The sequence below is a fragment of the Schistocerca americana genome, chromosome 11 (genome assembly GCF_021461395.2).
Source record: "Schistocerca americana isolate TAMUIC-IGC-003095 chromosome 11, iqSchAmer2.1, whole genome shotgun sequence".
In the NCBI taxonomy this organism is placed as follows: domain Eukaryota; kingdom Metazoa; phylum Arthropoda; class Insecta; order Orthoptera; family Acrididae; genus Schistocerca; species Schistocerca americana.
Window position 1 is genome coordinate 82,467,715 of NC_060129.1, and position 23,128 is coordinate 82,490,842.

Below are 23,128 nucleotides of genomic sequence, written 5' to 3' on the forward strand. Positions count from 1 at the left end.
GTCCACACCAATGGCACGAGCTGATCTCCTTCATCTTCTTGGTCAGGTTCCACCCCCATATTTGCTGGTTGGGGACTTCAATGCCCACCACCCACTTTGGGGATCTCCACATCCTTGTCCACGTGGCTCCCTATTGCTAGACGTCTTCCACCAAGCGGATCTAGTTTGCCTCAACACTGGGGTCCCCACATTTTTGTCTGCCTCCACGACAAATTTATCTGATTTGGACCTTGCGATTGGTACTATTCCGCTAGCTCGGCGCTTTGAATGGGTCGCCATTGATGATACACACTCGAGTGACCACTTTCCATGTGTCCTTAGACTGCAGCCTCAACTGTCGTATATGCGTCCGCGACGCTGGAAGTTTGCCCAAGCCGACTGGACACTTTTTTCGTCTCTAGCGACATTCGATGACCGTTGCTTTCCCAGCGTCGACGATGAGGTCACACATATTACCGACGTTATTCTTACAGCTGCGGAACGTTCAATACCACGCACCTCCGAATTGCCCCGGCGCCCCCCAGTTCCTTGGTGGAACGAGGCATGCCGTGACGCAATATGTGAGCGGCGACGTGCTCTTCGCATTTTCCGTCACCATCCTACTTTGGCCAACTGTATCCGCTATAAGCAGCTCCGTGCTTTTTGATGCACCCTGTAGTACTACCTGAGCCTCGAATCGCAGCTGCTTGCAGTAGTCTGCATTTGTGGCAATATCCTTATAGAGAGAAATGAGGATCATTTATAGGAACAGAATTACTATTGCATCTTGCCTCAGTGGTTTTGTAAATGTTGACTAAGTTCTTAGATGGACTTAACATTCATAAAATTTAGGAAATACAATTTTGTAATAAATTATGTGCCCAAAGATTTTTTAAAATAAACTAAAACAGTCCATCAAACAATGAAACTCCTGGATGGAATGTAACAGTATTATGAAAAGGAAGCTTTCTACGCATGCCGAGTTGTAAATAGGCACAATAAAAAGACTGTTACAAATAACCTTTCGCCCTGCGAGGTCTTCGTCTGTTAGTAAAACAATCCATGTTAGGTACTGGAACCTTTTTTTAAAGAATTGTTTCATCTGGAAATTTGTCTTGATTTTTTTTTTCCTCCCTATCAGGAATAACTGAGATTGACAAATGTTTTAAAATGGCAGCTACTTGTGCCAACAGCTCTTCAATAACAAAAACTGGCAACAAATAATCAAATTATTTAAAAAAATTAATAATGTGTACGTATATATAATCTACCACTTGCGGAATATTTAAGATTGGGATCATTTATTAACTGTCTTTCAGAACAGATTTGGTTTTTTGCATATAAAATCATTTAAATCAAAGCACGGTTCGTGAACCACATTTACATTTAAAGACAATTCCAACACATTGCACAATACCCCGGTTCAAAATTATTCTTCTCAGTATGAAAAAATACTCATATGATAATTACTGGTTGGTTCTGATTGATAATACGTCCCTGTGTTCGCTCATCAGTATTTCACAAAATTACCAGCAGAACACAGCGCATTGCCTTATCAGGACACAGTATAGGACAGTACGGCAGTAATTGGCTTCCATTTCCTCAGTATATGTGTGCAAAAGGCCAGCAACTTCAGTACAAAACTTATTTTGCTACCCCCAAACAGTACAGTGGTGGTATAACTTAAAAGGCACACCACATGAAATATGCCAGGCTCCAGAGAGTAGCATATTGTTGTGTGTGCAGTAAACAAATGGTCTAAGCACAGGGGCTTCCCAGATACACCGTGACCAACAACAAACCGCGCTGCTGCTGCGGTCGCAGGTTCGAATCCTGCCTCGGGCGTGGATGTGTGTGATGTCCTTCGGTTAGTTGGGTTCAAGTAGTTTTAAGTCTACAGGACTGATGACCTCAGATGTTACGTCCCATAGTGCTTAGAGCCACTTGAACCAAACAACTGAATAATAATGCAGTCATCAAGACAACATGGTCGCACACAATGCTGGGCCTTCCAGCCACATTTCCTTCTCTCCTCTGTTCAGCCAACGCCTGGAATATGTGCTGCACATTCCCCCTTACAAACAGGCAGGAACGGTGAGTATTTTTAGCTCACTTCAGTGCATGCTGTAGGAGCGTGTGCCAAATGAATGTCCTTCTGTCTTGCTTGAAATCGTCTATGGCTTTACCAGAGGCCACTCAGTGAATCCCACCATGTTTTCCTCTACTAGGGTACAGCAGATTTCATTTCCTAAACCATCTGTTGGAGTCTGATATATTTCCCACAATGTCAATATTGATAAGATATTTTTGCTAGTCATCCGCGTTAACTTACATTTCTCTACATTTGTAGCAAGATGCTGTACACGTCCCCCCCCCCCCTTTTCCCCCCATCAGTCTTCTGACTCTAGCACTTGCAACCTACGTGCTCAGTTATTTTCTGGCTGTTTTTCAATCTGTCTCTTCCTCTACAGTGTTAGCTCTGTTTAGCTCTCTAGCACAACGGAAGTTTTAATAGATGTCCTATCATCCTAGCCCTTGCTCTTATCAATATTTTCCATATATTCCTTTCCTTGCCAATTCTGTGGAGAGATCGTCTCATTTATTACCTTACCAGTCCATCTAATTTTCAACGTTCTTTGTAGCACCACAACTCAAATGCTTCCATTCTTCTCTTTCCCAGTTTTCCCATAGTTCATGTCTCACTACTTTAAAATGTTGTGCTCCAAACGAACAATTCCACCAATTTCTTCCTCACATTAACGCCCGTGTTTGATACTAGTAGACTTCTCTCGACCAGAAATGCCATTTTACCTGTGGTACTCTGTTTCTTGATGTACTCCTTGCTCCCTCTGTCGGCGGTTGTTTTGCTGCGTAGGTAGCAGGACTTCTTAACTACATTTACTTTGTGGTCATCAATCGTGAAGTTAAATTCATCACTGTTCTCATTTTTGCTACTTCTCATTAAGTTCTTCTCCTTTGATTTAATCTCAATTCATATTCCGTATACATTAGCCTGTTCATTCCATTCAGCTTGCCCTGTAATTCTTCCTAACTTTCACTGAGGACAGCTATGTCATCAGTGGATCTTATCATTGATATCGTTTCATCTTGAATTTTAATTCCACTCTTGAACCTTCCATTTATCACCGTCATTTCGTCTTTGGTGTATAGATTGAACAGTAGGGGAAAACGACTACGTCCCTGTCTTCCACACTTTTTAATCCGAGCACTCTGTTCTTGGTCTTCCAGTCTCATTGTTCCCTCTTGGCTCTTGTACATTTTGAATGTTATGTGTGTTCTTACAACTTACCCTTAATTTCCTGAGAGTTTAATACATCTTCACAAGTTAACGCTGTTGAACACATTTTCCAGGTTGACAGATCCTATGAACGTGCTTTGATTTTTCTTCAGTTGTGCTTCCATTATCAACAGTGACATCACAACTGCTTCTAGTGCTTTTACCTTCCCCAAAGTCAAATCAATTGATGCTTAACACGAGTTCAATTTTCTTTTCCATTCTTCTGTATATTATTCTTGTCAGCAACTTGGATGCATAAGCTATTAAGCTGATGATGTGATAATTATCGTACTTGTCAACTGTTGCAATCTTTAGAATGGTGTGGATAATCTTTTTCTGAAAGTCAGTTGGTATATTGCCAGACTCACATTCTACACACTAATGTGAATAGTTACTTTGTTATCACGTCTCCCAATCATTTTAGAAAATCTTACGGAATGTTGTATCTCCCTTTTGCCTTATTTGATATTAAATTTTCGGAAGCTCTGATTCTGATTCTAATACTAGACCACATATCTTCTCCATATCGACTCCTGTTTCTCCTTCTATTACGACATTAGCCAAGTCTTCCCCATCATACAGGCATTTCCTACTAACTGCTCTCTTCTGTGCATTTAACAGTTGCAGTCTTAATGTTACCTTCTGTGCTTTTAATTTCACCAAAGTTTGTTCGACTTTTCTATATGTTGAGTGTTCCCAACAACCATTTCCTTTCAGATTTCTTCTCTTCTTTGTGGTCATATTGCCTTAGCTTCTGTGCGCTTCCTATTTCTCATTTTTAAGTGACTTGTACATCTGTATTTCTGAATTTCCCTGAGCATTTATGTACTTCCTTCATTCATCAACTGAAGTATTTCTTCTGTTGCCCACGGTTTCTTTGCAATTAGCTGCTTTCTGCCTTTCCAGCCTCTGTGATTATTTGAAGAGATCTCCATTCCTCTTCAACTATGCTACCTCCTGAACTGTTCATTATGGTAGTATCTATAACCACAGAGACTCTTCATCACTTATACTACTATATCCCACTTCTTTGCACACCGATTCTTCCTGACTAAGTCTCTTAAACTTCAGCCTACTCATCACTACTAAATTGTGATCTGCATCCGTATCTGCTTCTGTGTACACCTTACAGTCCAGTATCTGATTTCTGAATCTCTGCCTGATGATGTTGATGGTATGTAACTGAAATCTTCACATATCTTGCATCCTTTTCCAAGTGTACCTCATCCTCTTGTGAGTCTCAAAGAGAGTATTCGCTATTGCTAGCTGAAGTTTATTGTACATCTCAACTAGCCATTCTTCACTCTCATTCCTAGTACAAAGTCTGTCTTCTCCTGTAACCCTTTCTTTTACTCTTTCCCCTACAACTGCATTTTTGTCCCCCCCCCCCCTGACTATTAGATTTTCATCTCCCTTTACATAGTATATTAAGTGTTGAGTATCATCATATAGTTTTTCTACATGTTCATTGTCAACTTGTGATGTCGGCATGTATACCTGAATTCTCATTGTCAGTGCTGTTGTTGGTTTCCTGTCTGTTGAGAAGTACCCTGTCACCGAACTGTTCACAGTAGCTCACTGTCTGCCCCACCTTCCTACTCATAATGAATCCTACTCCTGTTCTGCCATTTTCTGCTGCTGTGGGTATAACCCTATTCTCTTCTGGCCAGAAGTCCTTGCCTTCCTTACATTTCACTTTAGTGACCACCACCGTTCCAGATTGAGCCTTAGCATTTCCCTTTTTTTATTATCTGGCTTTCCTACTGCATTCAAACTCCGTACGTTCAACGTCTTGACTCGTATAATGTCATCCTTTTGTTGGTTATTCAATCTTTTTCTCACGGTCACGTCACTCGTGGCAGTCTCCCCCAGGTATCCAAATATGCACTAGTCAGGAATCTCTTGCCAAGATCATCATGATATTTTGTCAGTTACCGGCCACATCTCCTGTTGATGCACTTTGTGTGTCTAATGCAGTGGTTTCCACTGTCTTCTGCATCCTCATGCCTTTGATCATTGCTGATTCATCTGCCTCAAGTGGAAGCTTTCAAACTCAATGGTAAGAGAGTTCCCTGAACCTGTCTGCTCCTCCACCCACTTTTGACAAAGCTGTTGACTGAGTAATGGTGACGTCTTATGCTGGAAGTCTTCGGCTGCCAACGCTGACGATTTTTATTCAAAATGTAAGCGGTGACAGGCTTTGAACCCAGCACAGAGGACATTTTTGATTGCTAATTAAAGACGATACAGCTAGACCATGAAGTCCAAAGAGCAGGGTATGATTTCCAGTCAGATACCTCCCAGGGGGCTCACATTTCTTTCGTGAGTACGTGCATGGTGAGCACGGGGTGCCAAGCTAGTGCAGCGATCTTCTTTCCAGGGCTGCATTTCCTTGCCCTTTCCCTCCTTTCCTCTCCTTGCTCCTTCCTCCTTCCCCTTTGCCCACTCCTCTCCCTCTCTTGGTGTCCTTGTTTGTTGGCCCCGCTATCCTCCTGGTTATGTTGGTTTTGTAATTTGGCTTTGTTGCATAATCACCTCATCCTTTTGGCATTCCCTGGTACCCCCCTGGGGATTGACCTCCATTCTGTAGTGTGAGCCATTTGGGTAAGAACACCTTACCTAGTGTCTCCTATGTGTGCCCTCCTAGTTCATTCCACCTGTTCTTTCATGTCGTCCTCTGATGCTAGGGTGCATAGCCTGCACGGTAGCCAGCCCGTGTGGTGGCGTCGCTAGTACCCTTTTGTTTGAGCTCCCTGAACACACAGGGGTCACACATCTGATACCTGAGCTGTGACCACCTCAGGTAAGCCTAGCAGTGGTAGCTTGTCGTCCTGGAGAATCAGAACTCCAGGGAATGGCCACCGTGCCAGACAGCCCTTGCTGTGGCTGGGTGGTGCATGTGAGGAGAGCCCCTGATTGGAGTGGGTGGTATCAGGGCGGACAGTATCCAAATGAAATACATATGGGTCCAGAACTCAGGCCGTTCTTCTGCGGCCGTCTCTCCGCATGGAACTGATTATTTTAGTGCTGCTTCTCCTGTCCCTTGGGCGTTCCCTTCCTTGGCTACACCCTGGGAGGAGGGTCAGGCCCGTCGGCTAGGGGTGAAATCTTTTCCCCGCTATCTGGTTTGCACCAGGACTGATAGGGATACTTTCAGCAATGCCAAACCTTTATTTTTTGTGGAACATTGAAGACAAGTTTGGCGAAGTGGACTCCCTGAGCAAGATGCGGTCGGGTTCGTTGCCGAACAAAACTGCTTCAGCTGCCCAGTCTGCGGCCCTTCGTGCCTGTAACCATCTTGGCACAATTCCTGTGTCCATTAGCTCCCACCAGTCTCTAAATATGGTACAAGGTGTGATTTTTCACAGGGACCTCATCCTTCAAACTGATGAGGAACTTCGGGACAATATCAGAAGGCAGGGTGTTCACTTTGTTCGGCGTGTTCAGAAGGGTCCTAAGACAATCGTGCGTTCCCTCTCCTGTGCGTGTTAATTGTCACGGCAATCATTCTCCACGTTCACCAGATTGCGCAGTATATAAGAAGGAAAAGAAGATACAGGAGTGTAAGTCCCTTGGTCTCTTAACCTACACTGAGGCTCGTAAGAAGTATGCATGTCTTCACCCTGTGTCGATGACTAGTTCGCTTTAATTTCATCTTCACCACTTCGTCCCCCCTTCCTTACCCCAGTCCCGAACCCCTGTCCTACCCCACTCCCCTGCGGCTGCCACACCCTCTCCTCCGGGCACTGCTCCTCCTCCCCAGCCGGAGAAGTGACCCACTTCTTCGCCGTCTGCAGGTCAAGGGCGCCCCTCCCGGGATATCCCTTTCTGGCACCTTCCAGGCCAAAATTCTGCTGCCACGCGACGACCGCGAGAACCATGGTCTGTCGGTCCCCAGTTTGCCCGATCTCTTTCTGTTCCCGATCTTGCTGCAGCTGGCTCCTTTATGCCACACAGCCCTCCTCGATCTCAAACAGAAAAGAAGAAGAAAAGAAGTCCCGGGACAAGAAGCCTCAGGTGTCACCAGAGGTCCCATCTTTAGCTTCGCAACCCAATTCTGACTTGTTGATCATGGATGTCGCCCCCTCCTTGTCGGTGACGGTTGGTGACTGGCTTTAGCATGTTCAACCCCCATTTGAATCATTGTTCTATGGTTATCCAATGGATTTGTAATGGGTATTGCCATTACCTACCGGAGTTGAAATGCCTTATTTCGTCTTACTCTGCAGCTTGTTTGGTTCTACAGGAATATCATTTTACTGATGATCACTCACTGATTCCCTGTGGGTTACGTGTTTTCTGTTGAAATCGGGTCGGCCCCGTGTGGGCCACTGGTGGAGTTTGTACATTGGTCCGTACAGATGTTGCTAGCACGTGGATTCCTCTTCAAACTGCATTGGAAGCGGTTGCTGTTAGGTTCCACCTGGACTCACAAGTCACGGTTTGCAATCTTTATTTCCCTCCTGACAGGTCACCTACACCTGCTGACATAACAGCCCTTCTTCTGCAACTTGTTCCTCCCTTCCTCCTTTTGGGGCAGTGCATTTCCATCCAGACGAGGTCTTCTCATAGAGCAGTTTCTTGCAGACCACGACTTGTACCTCCTTAATGATGGCTCCCCTATTCATTTCAGTGCCAGTCGTGGTACCTTTTCTGCCATCGATCTTTCTTTTCCTTCTCCCTCCCTCTTCCCTTCATTACACTTGTCATCACACGACGACCTTTGTGATTGTGACCATTTCCCATTGATTCTTTCACTTCCTTCCCACTCCCCGATGGGAAGGCTACCTCGTTGGTCTTTCCAACGCTCTGATTGGCATCGATACACTGCACAGGTTGTTTTTTCTCCCTCTGTCGGGTTGTATTGACGACGTCCTACGTGACGTGTCTGACGCGATTGTTCGCACTGCTAGCCATTTGCTTGCAGTATTTTTTGAACTTCGCAAGGCTTATGACACGGCTTGACGCCATCACATCTTCCTTACAATTCATCAGTGGGGTCCACTGTTGTTCCTGTTGTATTGGTAGTTTAGTGTTTGGGTTGGTACTGTTCTTGGTTCTCCACAGACCCAGGAGACTGGCATCCCACAGGGTTCTGTAATGAGTATACTTCTTTTCCTCATTGCTATCGATAGACTTGTGGCCTCTGTCGGTCCTTAGGTCGCCCCTGCTCTGTATGTGTATGATTTCTGCATTTGGGTTAGTTCCTCTTCGATGGCCTCTGCAGAGCGGCAGCTCCAGGGAGCTATACAGCATGCCTCTGCATGGACCCTCTCACACAGGTTTCAATTCTCTCCTTTAAAATCGTGGGTGGTCCACTTCTGTCACCGTACTACGATCCACCCCATCCGGAGCTCTATCTCGATGCACAACGATTACCTGTGGTCCCACAGTTTCGTTTCCCGGGTAGTCTTTTCGACAACAAGCTCACTAGGCTGCCTCATATCAGACTTCTGAAGGTAGGATGTTTCCGTAAACTCAGTTCTTCGCTTCCTTGCCCACAACTCTTGGGGAGTGGAAAGCTCCATCCTTCTCTGCCTTTATCGTGTTCTAGTGCTGTCTCGCTTGGACTATGTTGTCAAGTTTATGGTTCGGCTGCTCCTTCCACACTGTGCCTGCAGGATCCGGTCCACCATTGCAGTATCCTTTTGGCCATTGGTGCCTTCCCTACTAGCCCAGTTGATAGCCTCCTGTTTGAAGCTGGGATCCCCCCCCCCCCCCCCCCCCCCCCCACACACACACACACACACACTGTGTTGTCTCCGCATCGGCCATACCAGACTGACACACGGTTTTCTTTTGCGTAATGAGCCACCCTCACTTCGTGGTCATGTAGCCTTCCACTGAGTAACCCACATTTTGGTGGAATGCCCCCTTCTTTTGGCTCTGCGTACTAAGTACAGATTTCCCCGCACTTTACCTTTAATGTTGGCTGAGGATTTCTGGATAGTCGAACTGGTACTCAGTTTCCTCCAGGAAAGTGGTTTTTATTCTAAATTTTAAGGTTTTTAACCTCACTTTGGTGTTGGGGCATGGCGGTGAGGGCTGGGGTATCTCCCACTGTAAGCTGTGTCTGGAGATTCCCGCTCCCCTCCTTGGCCAAGATCCTTTTTTCTTCCCCCTTTTACTCTGGTTTTTTTTCACTTTTTAGAATTTGTTAGTCTCCTTTTGCCATGTGCACTTCTACATTCTAGCGGTTGAACGCTTTTAAATAGCAGGTGGTCTTGCCCCTACTGCTTCAGAGGTGCGATATTTCCTGCCTCTAGCATAGCCAGGGGGTCGCTCTCTTGCTGTCTTTGCTCATTTTGTTTTGACGACATGACTGCTGTTTTACATTTTTTAGCCTTTTCCCTTCTGTTGTTCTGACTTTTATGAGATGTCAAACTGTCTGAATGGACCACATTTGAAACAAGTGACTGATGACCTTGCTGTTTGGTCCCTTCAACCCTAATCAACCAATAACCATCCAGTCAGATATCCAGTACAGAAGATGCTGAGAGCGGAGACAGTAATTCAGTCAGCACAGTACCGTGGTCACACAATGCTGGGCCTTACAATCACATTCTCGTCTCTGTTCAGCCATCACCCAGATTACGGGCCATGGTTTCCTTTCTACAAAACACACAGGTATGGTGTGCTCTAGTTACGTCACTGTACTGGATACTGGAGGGGCAGGTGTCAAATGTCTACCCTTCTGCCACGGCTGCAATTCTCTCCGGCATTATCGGGGGCCACTCCAGTGAATCGCACGAGTTTCCTTGCACTAGGGTGTGGCAGATTACATTTCCTATCTGTCTAATTTGGTCTCTAGCATGTTCCACACCGTCAGTATTGGTGTGACGCTTAGATCTAAGTATTATTTGTTACTCTCTGTCTCTCAGATTCAAATGCTTCATATTAAGTCTTTCTTTCTCTTTTATTTTTTTTTCTTCTTCTTCTTCTTCTTCTTCTTCTTCTTCTTGAATGTGTTACACTACTGGTAACACAACAATTTATAAACATTGTTCGTGAAACAATATTACCTATCCTGTGTAGTCCATTTTTTATTCTAGTGGTAGCCTGTACTGGAATCTTCTGTCTGTTTTGTCCAGCTTAATTTAACATGAAAATTGATGTTTGAGGAAGAAGTACATCACCTCTGCTATCAAGAGACATCACATGCGTATATGGTTCTGTCTGCTTTAGTCAGAAGCAAATTTTGAAACAACTCTTCTGTAAGTTTTGTATAGCTGTATCTGTGACAGGCTTCATGTGTTTTTCATTGCACGAGGTTCGTTCAATAAGTAATGCCTTAAATTTTTTAAAATGCTATTAACATACATAGACAAATGTCCCTGTTGGTCCCTCCCATTTGATGTTTCAAACCGTTCTCGCAGATGGCAGAGCAGTAGTACAGCGTCAAAATGGCGTCTACACATGAGTTCCATTACAAGCAGTATGCTGTTATTGAGTTTTTGTGCGCAGGAAAAGAAACCGTTGTGAACATCCATAAACGTTTGTGTTCAGTGCGTGGCAATGCTGCAGTTCTGCAGTTGATAGCACAGTTGGGCAACGGGTGAAGAAAGTTGCACACTCAGGAAATGGCAGAAACAAGCTCCACGATCAGCCACACTTGGGACGTCCTGCCACAGCCGCTGCTCCAGACATGCTGAATCGTGTGGATGCCATTATTCGTGCTGACCGGTGCATCAAAACTTGACAATTGGCTCTAAAGTTGTCGGTCAGAATTGGAAGGTCGTCTGCAATGATCAGGACCCTCGGCTATTCAGATAGTGGTGCTCCTGATGGATTCGATTAACGCTCACAGCGGGCTACACGATTCAAAGAAGGGCCATTTCATCTTAACTATTAGAGCGTTTTGAGACCGGCGGAGACGGCTTTCTCTCACACGGATTGTTACGGGGGACGAAAGCTGGGAGCACCACTTTGTGGCAGAAACAAAAAGGCAGTCCATGGAGTGGAATCGCCCTCATTCGTGAGAAAAGAAGAAATTAGAGACGGACCCCTCTGCCAGAAAAGTCACGGTGACAGTCTTCTGGGATTGTGATGGCGTCATTTCTGTGGGTGTGATGGGAAGAGGGTCAACCATCAATTCAGGGCCATATCAGAAGACTCACACGAGAACCGTTACCGACGTGTTCAATCGGACAAGAATCCAGCAGAAATCTTGCTCTATTACAATAATGCACGCCCACACACAAGTCCGAGAGCCCGGGAATGCATTGCCCCATCCACGCTACAGTCCGGACCTGGCACCCTCGGACTTCCATCTCTTTGGGCCGCTTACAGATTTTCTACGGGGAACACACTTTGAAGAGGAGGAGAGTGTCAGTCTTACAGTGGACACGGGCAAGACGTGTCGATGTATGTCACCAAATTCTGACTCTTACATTATGAGGAAAAAGAAAGTGGGGCATTACTTAATGAACGACCCTCGTAAGTTGAAAACTGAACTTGACGGATTGTTTCCCCTATGTCCCCCACCCCCTCACCCCCCTGTTAGTGATATTCCACTTCCATACATTATGTTCCAAATAACCTCAGAAGCGAGTCACAGCTAGCTGACTTCAACTGCTTCCAAAACTCTGCCCGGCAGTCGTGCTGTCAGTGCAGCACAGTCGCTGTCCCCTACGTTCGGGCTGTGGTTTGCGCCCCACTCTGAACAGCCGCCCCCTGTTTGCAGCGCGGGCTGTGGCTCCAGCAGTCCCAGCACCGCCACTCGGCCACTCGGCGACCCCGGACGCTCTCCTGCCGCGGCTGCCGGCCACACTCCGCCGCCTCCAGACGACGCGGCCGTCTCTCGCCTGCGGTGAGTGCTGCCGACTTGTACACTCGGTGCCGCGTCAACCAAATGTTACACTAAAAACATCTAATTTAAGCATTTTTGAAATTTCCGCTAAAGCTGAGCTTACAGTTGTCAGGAAAAATTATTTCTTCATTTAATAGGTGTGTTTAATGTAACTGCTGCTGTTGATGGTGTTTACGTATCTTAGAAATTAGTTCCGAAGGAAGTGGGTTCGGAGCCACGGTGTCAGTGCATTGCTATTCAACGAAACCTACACGTCACGTGAATGAGTATACAGCTGTGTCGAAGTTCTCACACGGAACCTCTTGAGTACGAGATCACAAATTCAGTCTTCAGTGAGGCTCATTGGATAGTATTAACAGTTGTGATGGGGATAAATATTAGCTGCTAATATTTGATGATCTTCATGAGGAGGGCTACAGAAAGTGAGTGTCCAAGACGTACAGATATAAACCTCCTATGAGACACACGTATTACACTTAACAAAATACACATCGTCGACATTAGAGAAATGTTCAGGACAGATAATTAACTTGAACAACGAGCACCAAATGAAAAACAGCGCGTCCCAGTGGTCACATAGGTTTGCACCATCAAGATCGAAGGTGAACACTGTCGTGGACCTTACCGTGGAACTGGTCTTCCTTCGAGGTGCACGTTCAGATAATGCGATAATACGTTTTATAGGCACAGAACAAACAAAACATCTAGAGGCTGAATTTTCCAATGATATAAATCACAATGTCGCACTCCTTTCAGGAGGGATAGTTTGCTCTGAGGGAGTATGATTTTTATACGCAGACCAGGAACGACCAAAGAAACTTGCTTTAACCAGCCATTGGTCAGAAGCAGTGCTCATACTACAGCTGTAGTTCTCTTATGCCTATTTTCCTGCTCTCGTTTGCTTTGAGGTAACTATTACCTAGTGCCCTTGCAAGATGGCGCACACGAGAAAGAATCGTAGGGGGGCAGAGCTCCTCCAACTTCTCGCAGCACAATAAATAGATTTGCAACCAATTTACCGACCAGACTCACTCGACATAATTGTGTACTGCTGCGTTAAGGCATTTATACTACCAGAGTGAGATTTTCACTCTGCAGAGGAGTGTGCAGAATTTGGAAGGTAGGAGACGAGGTCGAGGTACTGGCGGAAGTAAAGCTGTGAGGATGAGGTGCGAGTCGTGTTTGGGTAGCTCATGGTAGAGCAGTTCTCAGTGAAAGGAAAAGTTCCCAAGTTAGTCTCGGTCCGGCACGCAGTTTTAATCTGCACTGATAGTAGTTAATCTTGATATACCTCTCCTGGAACTTACAATTCCCTCTTATCCCCTCTTTTAACCACTTTATCTTCAGATCGCGGATGGTTGATGTTAAAAACAAATTCCTTACTGAATGATGGGAAAAGTTTGTCTCATCTACAAACCTGCAGTTCACTGTGCATTGTCGAGTTAACGCTTTATTTGAAATTTCGTTACCTGATTTCTTTCCGTTTCGTAGCACTCTTTCAAACTATGCCATTAGTATAGGCGTTGGTATGGGACACCACATGTTTTTGACTTGAAAATATTTCGGCGTGTTTTTGACTTGAAAATATTTCGGCGTGTTTTTGACTTGAAAATATTTCGGCGTGTTTTTGACTTGAAAATATTTCGGCGTGTTTTTGACTTGAAAATATTTCGACGTTTTTTTTTTCTGACAAAATATTTCGACGTGTTTTCGACTTGAAAATATTTCGACGTAGTTTTTTTTCTGGAGAAATATTTCGACGTGGTTTTTTTCTGGAGAAATATTTCGACGTGGTTTTTTTCCTGGAGAAATATTTCGACGTGGTTTTTTTTTCTGTAGAAATATTTCGATGTGGTTTTTTTTTTCTGTAGAAATATTTCGATGTGGTTTTTTTTTTTCTGGAGAAATATTTCGACGTGGTTTTTTTTCTGGAGAAATATTTCGACGTGGTTTTTTTTCTGGAGAAATATTTCGACGTGGTTTTTTTTCTGGAGAAATATTTCGACGTGGTTTTTTCTGAAAAAACGTTTCCACATATTTTTTTGTAAAAATATTTTTGTCTTATAAAATTTCCACGTAAATTTTCTGTTAAATATTTCCAATTTTCTTTTTAAAAATTCGCTGTTGGTCTTAACGAAAACTGTATCGACAAGACTATTTTCATCATTTCCACATGTTTTACTCGTAAAAATATTTACTTAGTTTCTGCATGAGAATTTTCCGCATCTTCCCACTGCACATTTTAAAACATTTTGCGTAAAAGTGGTCGTCCCTTTGAAAAAGTCTTTTTGCGCAGAGCAGAAGATGGCAGCCCCTGTTTGGCAGCCACTTTTTTGGGAAACCTTGGCAACTTTAAGGGCAGCGGTATGGCACAAACCCGCATCTTTTAGACGGAAAGACGGCAGCCACCTTTCTGCAACGACATTTTGCGTCCACTTTTTTGTGGCCGCTTCTTGAGATTTCCAGGCAGCGCTCAGTCGTCGCTCGGCTGGCACTTTTTCGTGGTCGCTGTTTAGCTACCACTTTCTTGCGAGCGCATTTTTGCAACGACTTTCTGCAACGACACGTGAAAATTTTAGAGGGTGTCCACCCTTGAAAATCAGACAGTTCTGATGTGCTTACAAGTCACCTCAATTATTTACTGGTTGATAGGTGTCTCTTCAGTTATCTCTATTTTATCATCCAGCAACAATCTGTACCAACAATCAGTATCATCAATGCATTCTGTAATCTCGCGGAAAGCATAGCTGTATTCTATTTATACATGTAGATTTTATTTCATTATTAAATAACACCCAGGGAAGTGTATCGGTTATTGTGTATTCTCTTCTAAAGCCATAAGCGTATCGTAGTTACAGTTAAATTCCGTACCTACAGCTGTACTTACAAAGTTCTTTGTTTTCTTGTGTGTTATTATCATATCGTTGGTTATTATGACTTTGTCTTGTGAACCATGTACCAGCTCGGCCATTGTTTCCATATTCAAAACCTTTAGCACTACGGTAGTTAAGAGTGAAGCCTTGTAATTTTGGTAGTCTGTTTACCTCTGTACGTTTTGTATGCACAACTTTTTGGTCCGGTTCCTGTCCATTCAATACCGTAATCATCTTTACCAAACTCGTCAGTCGATTCACAAAGCGTGCAACCTGTTTCTACAGTATTCGTACCATCGTCGATATAAACAAGAGTGTCTGTGTCGTAGGACACAATTTTATCACCTAATCTATCGAGCATATCGTACGGCCTCATTCTAGTGTTGGAAGTGGTGAAGGTGGACACAAATAGGTTGGTACTTGTACGGTCTTAGACATTGTACTGATATATAACTTGGATTACACAGGTATGATTTCAGGAAAATTAGTGAAAAAATTCCATCAGGTACAGTTGTTTCAGAAACAGCTTCTCTAGTTTGAGCTTTTTTCGATATCTCAGCACTAGTGAGTTTGAATTTTGGTTTTTAGGATCTCCGTAAACTGTTACTTAGCCATTTTTATACTAGATGTACGCAAAATAAAAGAGTAATCAGGAGAAACCAGCAGTATTTTCATGTCAGTGCCTGTCTGCTGCACTGCCCCTTCCCCCGCCATCACCGAGCAGTGAGCTTCTGCTGTTGTCCTCCAGTTCACAGTACCTCTTCACTCTGTGATGTTCACGTGATGTTGTTGTTGTTGTTGGTGGTGGTGCTTTAAACTAGTGACTGTTTCCTTGTGCTGTGAAGTTGTTCTATGGACAGTGGCTACCAGAGGATATATAAATTCGGCACATCGCTTGTGCTACATTTGTGGTAACTATACCGTTAAAAAGCAACAAACAAACATTTCCGATTTTTTTGAAAAGGTTTATTTCGCCTATTTCGGTATAAAGTTAGGTGATCAAGATAAGCCTTGGGCCCCACACAGTTTGTCCAGTGTGTGTTGAAGAACTGAGGCAATGGTTTCAACGTAAAAAGCAGTTGGTACATTATGGAATACCAATGGTTTGGAGGAGCCCAAAAATCATAGTGAAGACTGCTATTTTTGTTGTTGCAATGCAAGAAGACAGAGATTGCAATGATTCTGGCACAACCGATCCCATTCCGTTCTCACAAACTGAGCTGAACGATTTAGACCTAGGCCTTTCTATAAAATCGGCAGACGTTTTAGGATCTAGATTGAAAGATAAACATATATTGGCACCAGGTAGATCCTTTTCTTCGTATCGATCGAGGGAAAAAGAGTTTGTATCTTTCTTCCCTCAAGAAGGTGACATGGTGTTTTGCAGTGATGTTCCCCCTGGACTTATGGCACGTTTCAAAATAGAATATGCTCCTGATGAGTGGAGACTTTTTATTGATTCTTCAAAACAAAAAAAAGCCTTAAAGCAGTACTTCCACACAACGGCAATAAGTACGCTTCTATACCAGTTGGACACTCGGTTTACTTAAAACAATGTTACGCAGGCCTTGAACTGGCTTCAAGCAAACACTGCTATTCAGACCACAAATGGACATTACGTGCTGATTTAAAAGTGATTTCAATGCCGTTTGGTCAGCAAAGGGCTATACAAAGTTCCCTTGCTTTCTCTTTGAATGGGAAAGTAGAGATAGAAAGCAATACTACATCAAAAAAGGTTGGCCCTTCAGAAAAACCTTACAAGTAAGGGTTAAGAACGCTGATAGGAAAAGCCTTGTGGATCCCAAAAAGGTGTTACTTCCACCACTTAACATTAAGTTGGGACTGATGAAACAATTTAAGACATTGCCAAAAGAAGGGGAATGCTTCAGATAGCTTTGTGGAGAGTTTCCTGGCTCATCCGAGGCAAAGCTAAAGGAAGGAATCTCTGTCAGACCAGACATTAGGAAACTAATGACAGATCCCAAGTTTGTGGACAAAATGGAAACATAAGAAAAGACAGCATGGACATCTTTTAAATTAGGTGTTACAGGTTTCCTATGAAACATGAGAGATCCAAACTAAAAGACAATAGTCGCAGACATTACTTTAAGAAGCGGGCTGTAACGTGAGCTTTAAAGTTCATTTTCTCCACTTGCATCTTGACTACTACCCTGCAAACCTTGGTGATGTAAGTGAAGAGTAGGGCGAAGAGATTCCATCAAGACATCCAAGGAATGGAAAGAATATATCAAGGAAGACTGAACGTCAACATGATAGCGGACTACTACTGGATGATAAAAAGTAAATGATCCTCAATGAGCCCACAGCTGGAGAAGCAATAAGAGGAGCTTTGACAGAAAGCGAAAGCATTATTATAATGACTTGTGAGATTAAAGAGAAGTGGAAGTGTGCGGGAAATATAGTTCAGAACTTATTTATAAATAAAATAAAATTTTATTGTTGCTATACCTAAAAATACTCCTTTTTTGTGAGAAAATCTGACTTGATTGAAAAAAATTGGATTGCATTTTTTAAATTGTCGTTGAAAAGTACATCTGTCAGTTATCAAATTTCAAGCAACTTCCAAAAAATATTTTTTTTCAGACCTGTGTTATATCTTCGTTGATCGGTATGATGTTAGTTGTCTCCCTTTTATTTTGTGTAAGAGCTCGTACCATTGCTCAATGTTGTCTATAAATTCTGTTTGTGACAAGTTCTGTCTCTGTCCGAATTTTCCCCAGAGGGAATTGTATATTTTGGCCACAGCCCGCTTGCCATCGTTCGGTTCAGTATTGTTAATGTCGTGCGTGATGTCTTGCTTGCCCTCGATAGTTCGACCGTATTCTTCTTTAGACTTCTAATTACCTTCCCAAGGACTAGTTTCCAGTTTGACCTTCATGAAGGTTTTTACGTAGTTTGTGAACAGTCAATTACTTTCCCATTCAAAGTGCCACATCTCGTAAATTTCCTGTATGGCTTTGTTGAGCTCTAAAGTTGTCAAAGTTCGTACAAATGCTCGCTCATAGTCACTATGGTTGCAACTACTATCAGGCTTTTCTTCTACACTTTTCAAATGTAGAGCAAACAAAAGCTTTCCTGCTCAACAGGAAGCACAGAGTGGTACAAGCCGTGAAGCACAAGCACTTTGCATTTAACGAAACGAAATCATTCGTCGTCATATTTTTGTGGCCTCAGTATCTGTACAGGATGACCAACAGATAATCGTCGTAAAACATCGCTGTCGGATATAGCCTGCCCATGTCTATATATCGCAGCTTCTTGCCTGAAACCTTGAATTTAGCAGCGTTTGTTCTTGCGCCGAAAAAGACATCTCTAGGGTTCAGGGGTTCTATGACATTTACGTTCTCTTTTGAATTATTCCACTTACAGCTCCATATTTCGACACAGTTACAACCGGCGTTCCTTGACTTTTGTGTGAGGTCTAAGAGATCCATGGTTTCATTGTTGACCGTTGTCGATAGTATTGGGCGAATAACACACTGGACAGCCGTGCCAGAAGCAATTGTGATACTGGTAAACTGTTTTTGTGTTTGCGTTCTAGCTGTCAACATTTGCGCCACATTTTGTAACTTCTCCACCGTTCAATGCATTTTGTACATTAGAAAACGAATTTAACCACACAATTTACTCTTTGCTGAACATTTCCTTCTTTTGATGTTTGACTGCAGCAAGTAGGTTCAATGTATTATGACCTGCAAATAGCCATACAAACACCAGACATTATTATGTACTGGAAAGGATCAATGTTTCTGATTTCCAGGAAATATCTCCTAAATTCAAGGCAGCTGCGGCGCAATATGTCGTCAGGATGGAAATATTCGGAAAATCCCTTCTGGAAGTCAAACGTAATTTTCACCCACTTCCTGAGCGTGCCATTCTAAGAATGCTTTTCTAGCCTTACATATCACAATGTCAACACCATAGTACTTGTTTGCTGGAAGTCGCCCTACATAATTTTGATTTGATTATTGAAGAAGTGTGGAAAGTAACCTTTTTTCAGCTCTTTCAGACTGAATGTCTTGGAAAACGTCGCGATTTCCTTGGATACCATATTTACTGGGATCTAACCCGTACTTTTTTCCGGTTTTTGTAATTCAAAAAACCGCCTGCGGCTTAGAATCGAGTGCAAAGTAAGCGGAAGTTGTGAAAAATATTTGTAGGTGCCGCCACAACTAACTTCTGCCGTCAAATATATGTAGCGCTACACAGGCATGCTTTGCAGGCACAAAGATGAATACTGGCGCCAAAACCTGTGCGTCCGTAAATAAATTAAAAGAAAAGGTAGAAGAATGTAAAAATTATGCGATGTATTCTTTTGTGTTTGCTGCTGTCTCATTTAAATTTTGTCTGCCTAATAAACTACGAAACTCGAGTGAGACAACAGCAAATGCGGAAGAATATACATATCATGTCATGTTTATATTCGTATTATTCTTACGTTGAATAGTGATAATGAGAAATGAAGCACAGCAACTGACTAGATTTTTAAATCTAAGATGACTTTAATTTCTGTGCAGAATGTGATGCACTAAAGAGGCGTGTGCAAAGATTTTCAGACGGAGAAAAATTTTCGCTAGACTCTAGTTCAGAACATCATCTCTCATACGCTGTCTATTATTTGGTTCTTGTTGGTCATTATCAAACAAAGCAGCAGTGTAATTGACAGCAAATAGCAGTCCCTTGCCAGTGTTTCCCTTATGAGACAATTCCTCTCTCTCTTTTTTCTTTAAATTGTAAGCCACGGTAGCGCGTATAAAAGCAAGCCATGCTGCAAGTGGCGACTGGTTGTAAACACTCATTGTCAGTATGCGACAAACAATGCATGACACAGTACAGTAATGCATTTTCAGCTTAGAGTGACTTAAACACTTATAACAAAGAGAACAGTACTCATCAGATCAAAGAAAAATAAGCAATCGATTGAAACCAGACGAAGCACGTGAGAAAGGAAGGGTACCCGTGTAATGCCTGACACACAGCAATGAATGTTTATAGAACATAGTTGCCTGGAGATAGCAGCGATTGCTTGTACATGATTACTTACTGATATAGCTTTACAGTGTAAATTGCCCTGAAGATGACCCCATTGCGGTTGGCGACAAAATAAATAATGTGACTGTCATTTTGATTAATTGACATATAAATGGCTACTTGATAAAGTTTAATTGTTAAGCTTACAACTCGGACCAAACTACTGTAGCTGTATCTTCATCCATTCGACCTAAATTGTCTCTCACGTTAGAGTGGTCTAAGACTTTTCTCTCCCCTTGAATTTAGAACCTCAAATTTCAGGTGCAGCTTAGATTCAGAAATTTTTTTGTTTGTTTATTTAGTCTCATTTTTCGAGTGCGGCTTAGATTAGTTTCAAGTGATTACGGTAAGGTTTATGCTGTCAGTTATTCTGAGCCTTAGGGAAGGTATTTTTAGCACTATAATTTTCGTTCCTTAGTAAATTGTTTTGATATTAATTCCGTTATTTACACAATACTGTAAAATAAAGTACGTATCATAAGTTTGTGTATTGTGTGCTATTCACGTATAGCCCCTGTTACTCTGTGACAGCAACCATTCGCAAAGTTCATTGTTCCTAAATTCGTATGTTTCCTTTGAAGTCGTGCACAGCCACAAAGTTTGGCTTGTGTATGCCTGTATCTTGTTCTGCTTCGAAATCGGGAAAGTAGTACCTCTCTTTGTAAGTGCATTTTTAAATTTTTTAGTGCCACTCCCATTGCAAGTATATTTGTTATTGCAGTAACCACCACGTCTTTTTCTCCTTTGCATGTAGCATTTGTTTTCACTTAACTTCACATGCTCATCAGCGCAATTTTGGCAATCAGAGAAGCCAGAGTTGTCTGCCGAGTCTGCTTCTGCCTTATTTTTTTACATTTTTCGCACTCGAAAATCTTTTCACATGCTCACTTGTGATTACCCATACACTCTTTACCAAAACAATACAGTAGTCTCGATAGTGCGAGTTCCCAATAATCCGAGCCTCTTTAATAAAAAAGAAAAAAAAATAGGTTGCAATGATCTTTCTTTTCTTCACTGACATGATAAATAATGAAAGGGAGAGTACAGGTCAGTGACAAAGCAGACGACAAAGCAACCAACACCGACGATTAGCTCGCTGACCTGTTGCACGAACATCTGTCGTCAGTATGGCACGAAATACCCCGGCTGCTATCGATCAAAACTGGAGAGTTCATACGCCGCTGTAGTTCCCAGTACCTGTACTGTACAGTGTGTTCCGTTGTACACTTTACAAAGATGAGTGCTATAACAAAAAAGAGGAAATTTGTGCCTTTGCATCTAAGATTAGAAGCACTAAGGAGAAACAATAAAAAAACTTGCTCTCGGATATGGGGTAGCTGAAGTTAATGGTTGCTGACCGGCCAAGAAAGACTTAAATTGGAGCAGTTTTCTTCACAGAAGTGCTCACATGAATCTCAGTCGAAGTATAAAGATGTCACTGCAAAAAAACAAGTGTGTCATTGTTCATGAGGTTTACCCAACAGAGACAGAAGGGTCCTCTGATTTCCGGCCCAATCTTGCAAGAAAAAGGTTTGTTTATCAGAAACCAGCTGCAAGAAGGAGATAAGTTCGCTGCTAGTGTGGGTTGGCTCGACAAGTGGAAGAAAAGGTATGGAGTGCGTCAACTAGACGTATGTGGAGGAAAAACTCTCCGGTGACGCTCAGGCCGTTCCAAAATTTATCGTAGAGTTTAAAAAAATCATAACTGACGAAACTGGGCTAAATTTTAAAATGTTACCAGCGAGAACACTTGCTTCTCGTAGCTCCTGGGCACAAAAAAAGCAAAGAGCGGCTCACAGTTATGGCAGCTTCAAATGCAACTGAAAACCACAAACTGAAACTAGTTGTGATTGGGAAGTTTGCCAAGCCAAGAGTATCCAAGACTGTATCCATCTCGGCTCTTCCGGTTGAGTAATGCCTGGATGAATCAGGAAATCTTCAAGAACTGGTTTTTTAACTCATTTGTACCTCACTGCAAGAATTTTTTAAAAGGAAGGGGACTGCCATGCAAAGCAATTTCGCTCATGGATACTGCGTCCTCATATCCGAGTGCAGGAGAACTGCAGTGCGACGATATCCGCGCCTTGTTTTTCCCACCAAACGTCACCTGCCCCATTCAGCCCACGGATCAGGGCGTTCTGGAATGTCTAAAAAAAAGTATCGACTGCGATTGCTACAGTCAATGCTGCATTCCGAAGACAACGAAAGCATTGTAGGAGCTTTGAAGAAAGTGACTTTGAAGGATGTCGTGTACTGGATTAGCGAATCTTGGAGCGAAATAGTCACACAATTTAAAGTTGTAGAGGAAAATTCTATAGGAAAGTATGCTAGACACAGAAACTGAAAATTCAGCAGATGAGGACGATCAACCATTGTGTAATTTAATCAGTGGATTGCCAGGGTGTGAAGAGGCAGAAGAGGTGGAAGGAGGCGAGTGGTTAAATTCGGACCAACGGTTGGAAGTGACACTCTTCTGTAATTGACACGGCTAACATTCGACGGCAGTGCGAGGGTGACGAGGCAGCGGCTGCACCGGTGGTGAGTCACATCGATGGCTGCGCTGCCCTCGAGGCCGCCATATGCTACATGGAACAGCAGCCTGAGGCGACACCGATGGTGTCACACTGCCGCGAGCAAACGTCGCAGACACTTCACTATTACTTGGCTAAATAAATAATTATTGTTATTCTGCCAATGCAAATACGTGTGTAAATATTTTATTTTAATAAAGTTCAAATTTGAGTTGTATTGAAACTTCCTGGCAAATTAAAACTGTGTGCCCGACCGAGACTCGAACTCGGGACCTTTGCCTTTCACGGGCAAGTGCTCTACCAACTGAGCTACCGAAGCACGACTCACGCCCGGTACTCACAGCTTTACTTCTGCCAGTACCTCGTCTCCTACCTTCCAAACTTTACAGAAGCTCTCCTGCGAAACTTGCAGAACTAGCACTCCTGAAAGAAAGGATATTGCGGAGACATGGCTTAGCCACAGCCTGGGGGATGTTTCCAGAATGAGATTTTCACTCTGCAGCGGAGTGTGCGCTGATATGAAACTTCCTGGCAGATTAAAACTGTGTGCCCGACCGAGACTCGAACTCGGGACCTTTGCCTTTCG

At 43.1% G+C, this 23,128-nt stretch overlaps 1 long non-coding RNA gene and 1 other non-coding gene across 2 annotated transcripts in view; one reads left to right on the forward strand and one right to left on the reverse strand.

Moving 5' to 3' along the window:
- LOC124553606 overlaps window positions 1-12,066 on the forward strand; it is a 28,424-nt gene extending 16,358 nt beyond the window's left edge. The window contains exon 3 of the long non-coding RNA XR_006968076.1: window positions 11,961-12,066. This is a non-coding gene — a long non-coding RNA (uncharacterized LOC124553606). The remainder of the gene's footprint in view (window positions 1-11,960) is intronic.
- A 10,721-nt stretch (window positions 12,067-22,787) lies between these two features.
- On the reverse strand, window positions 22,788-22,862 carry Trnas-uga. Its single transcript has one exon. It is a non-coding gene; the product is annotated as a tRNA-Ser (tRNA).
- Between the last annotated feature and the right edge of the window lie 266 nt (window positions 22,863-23,128).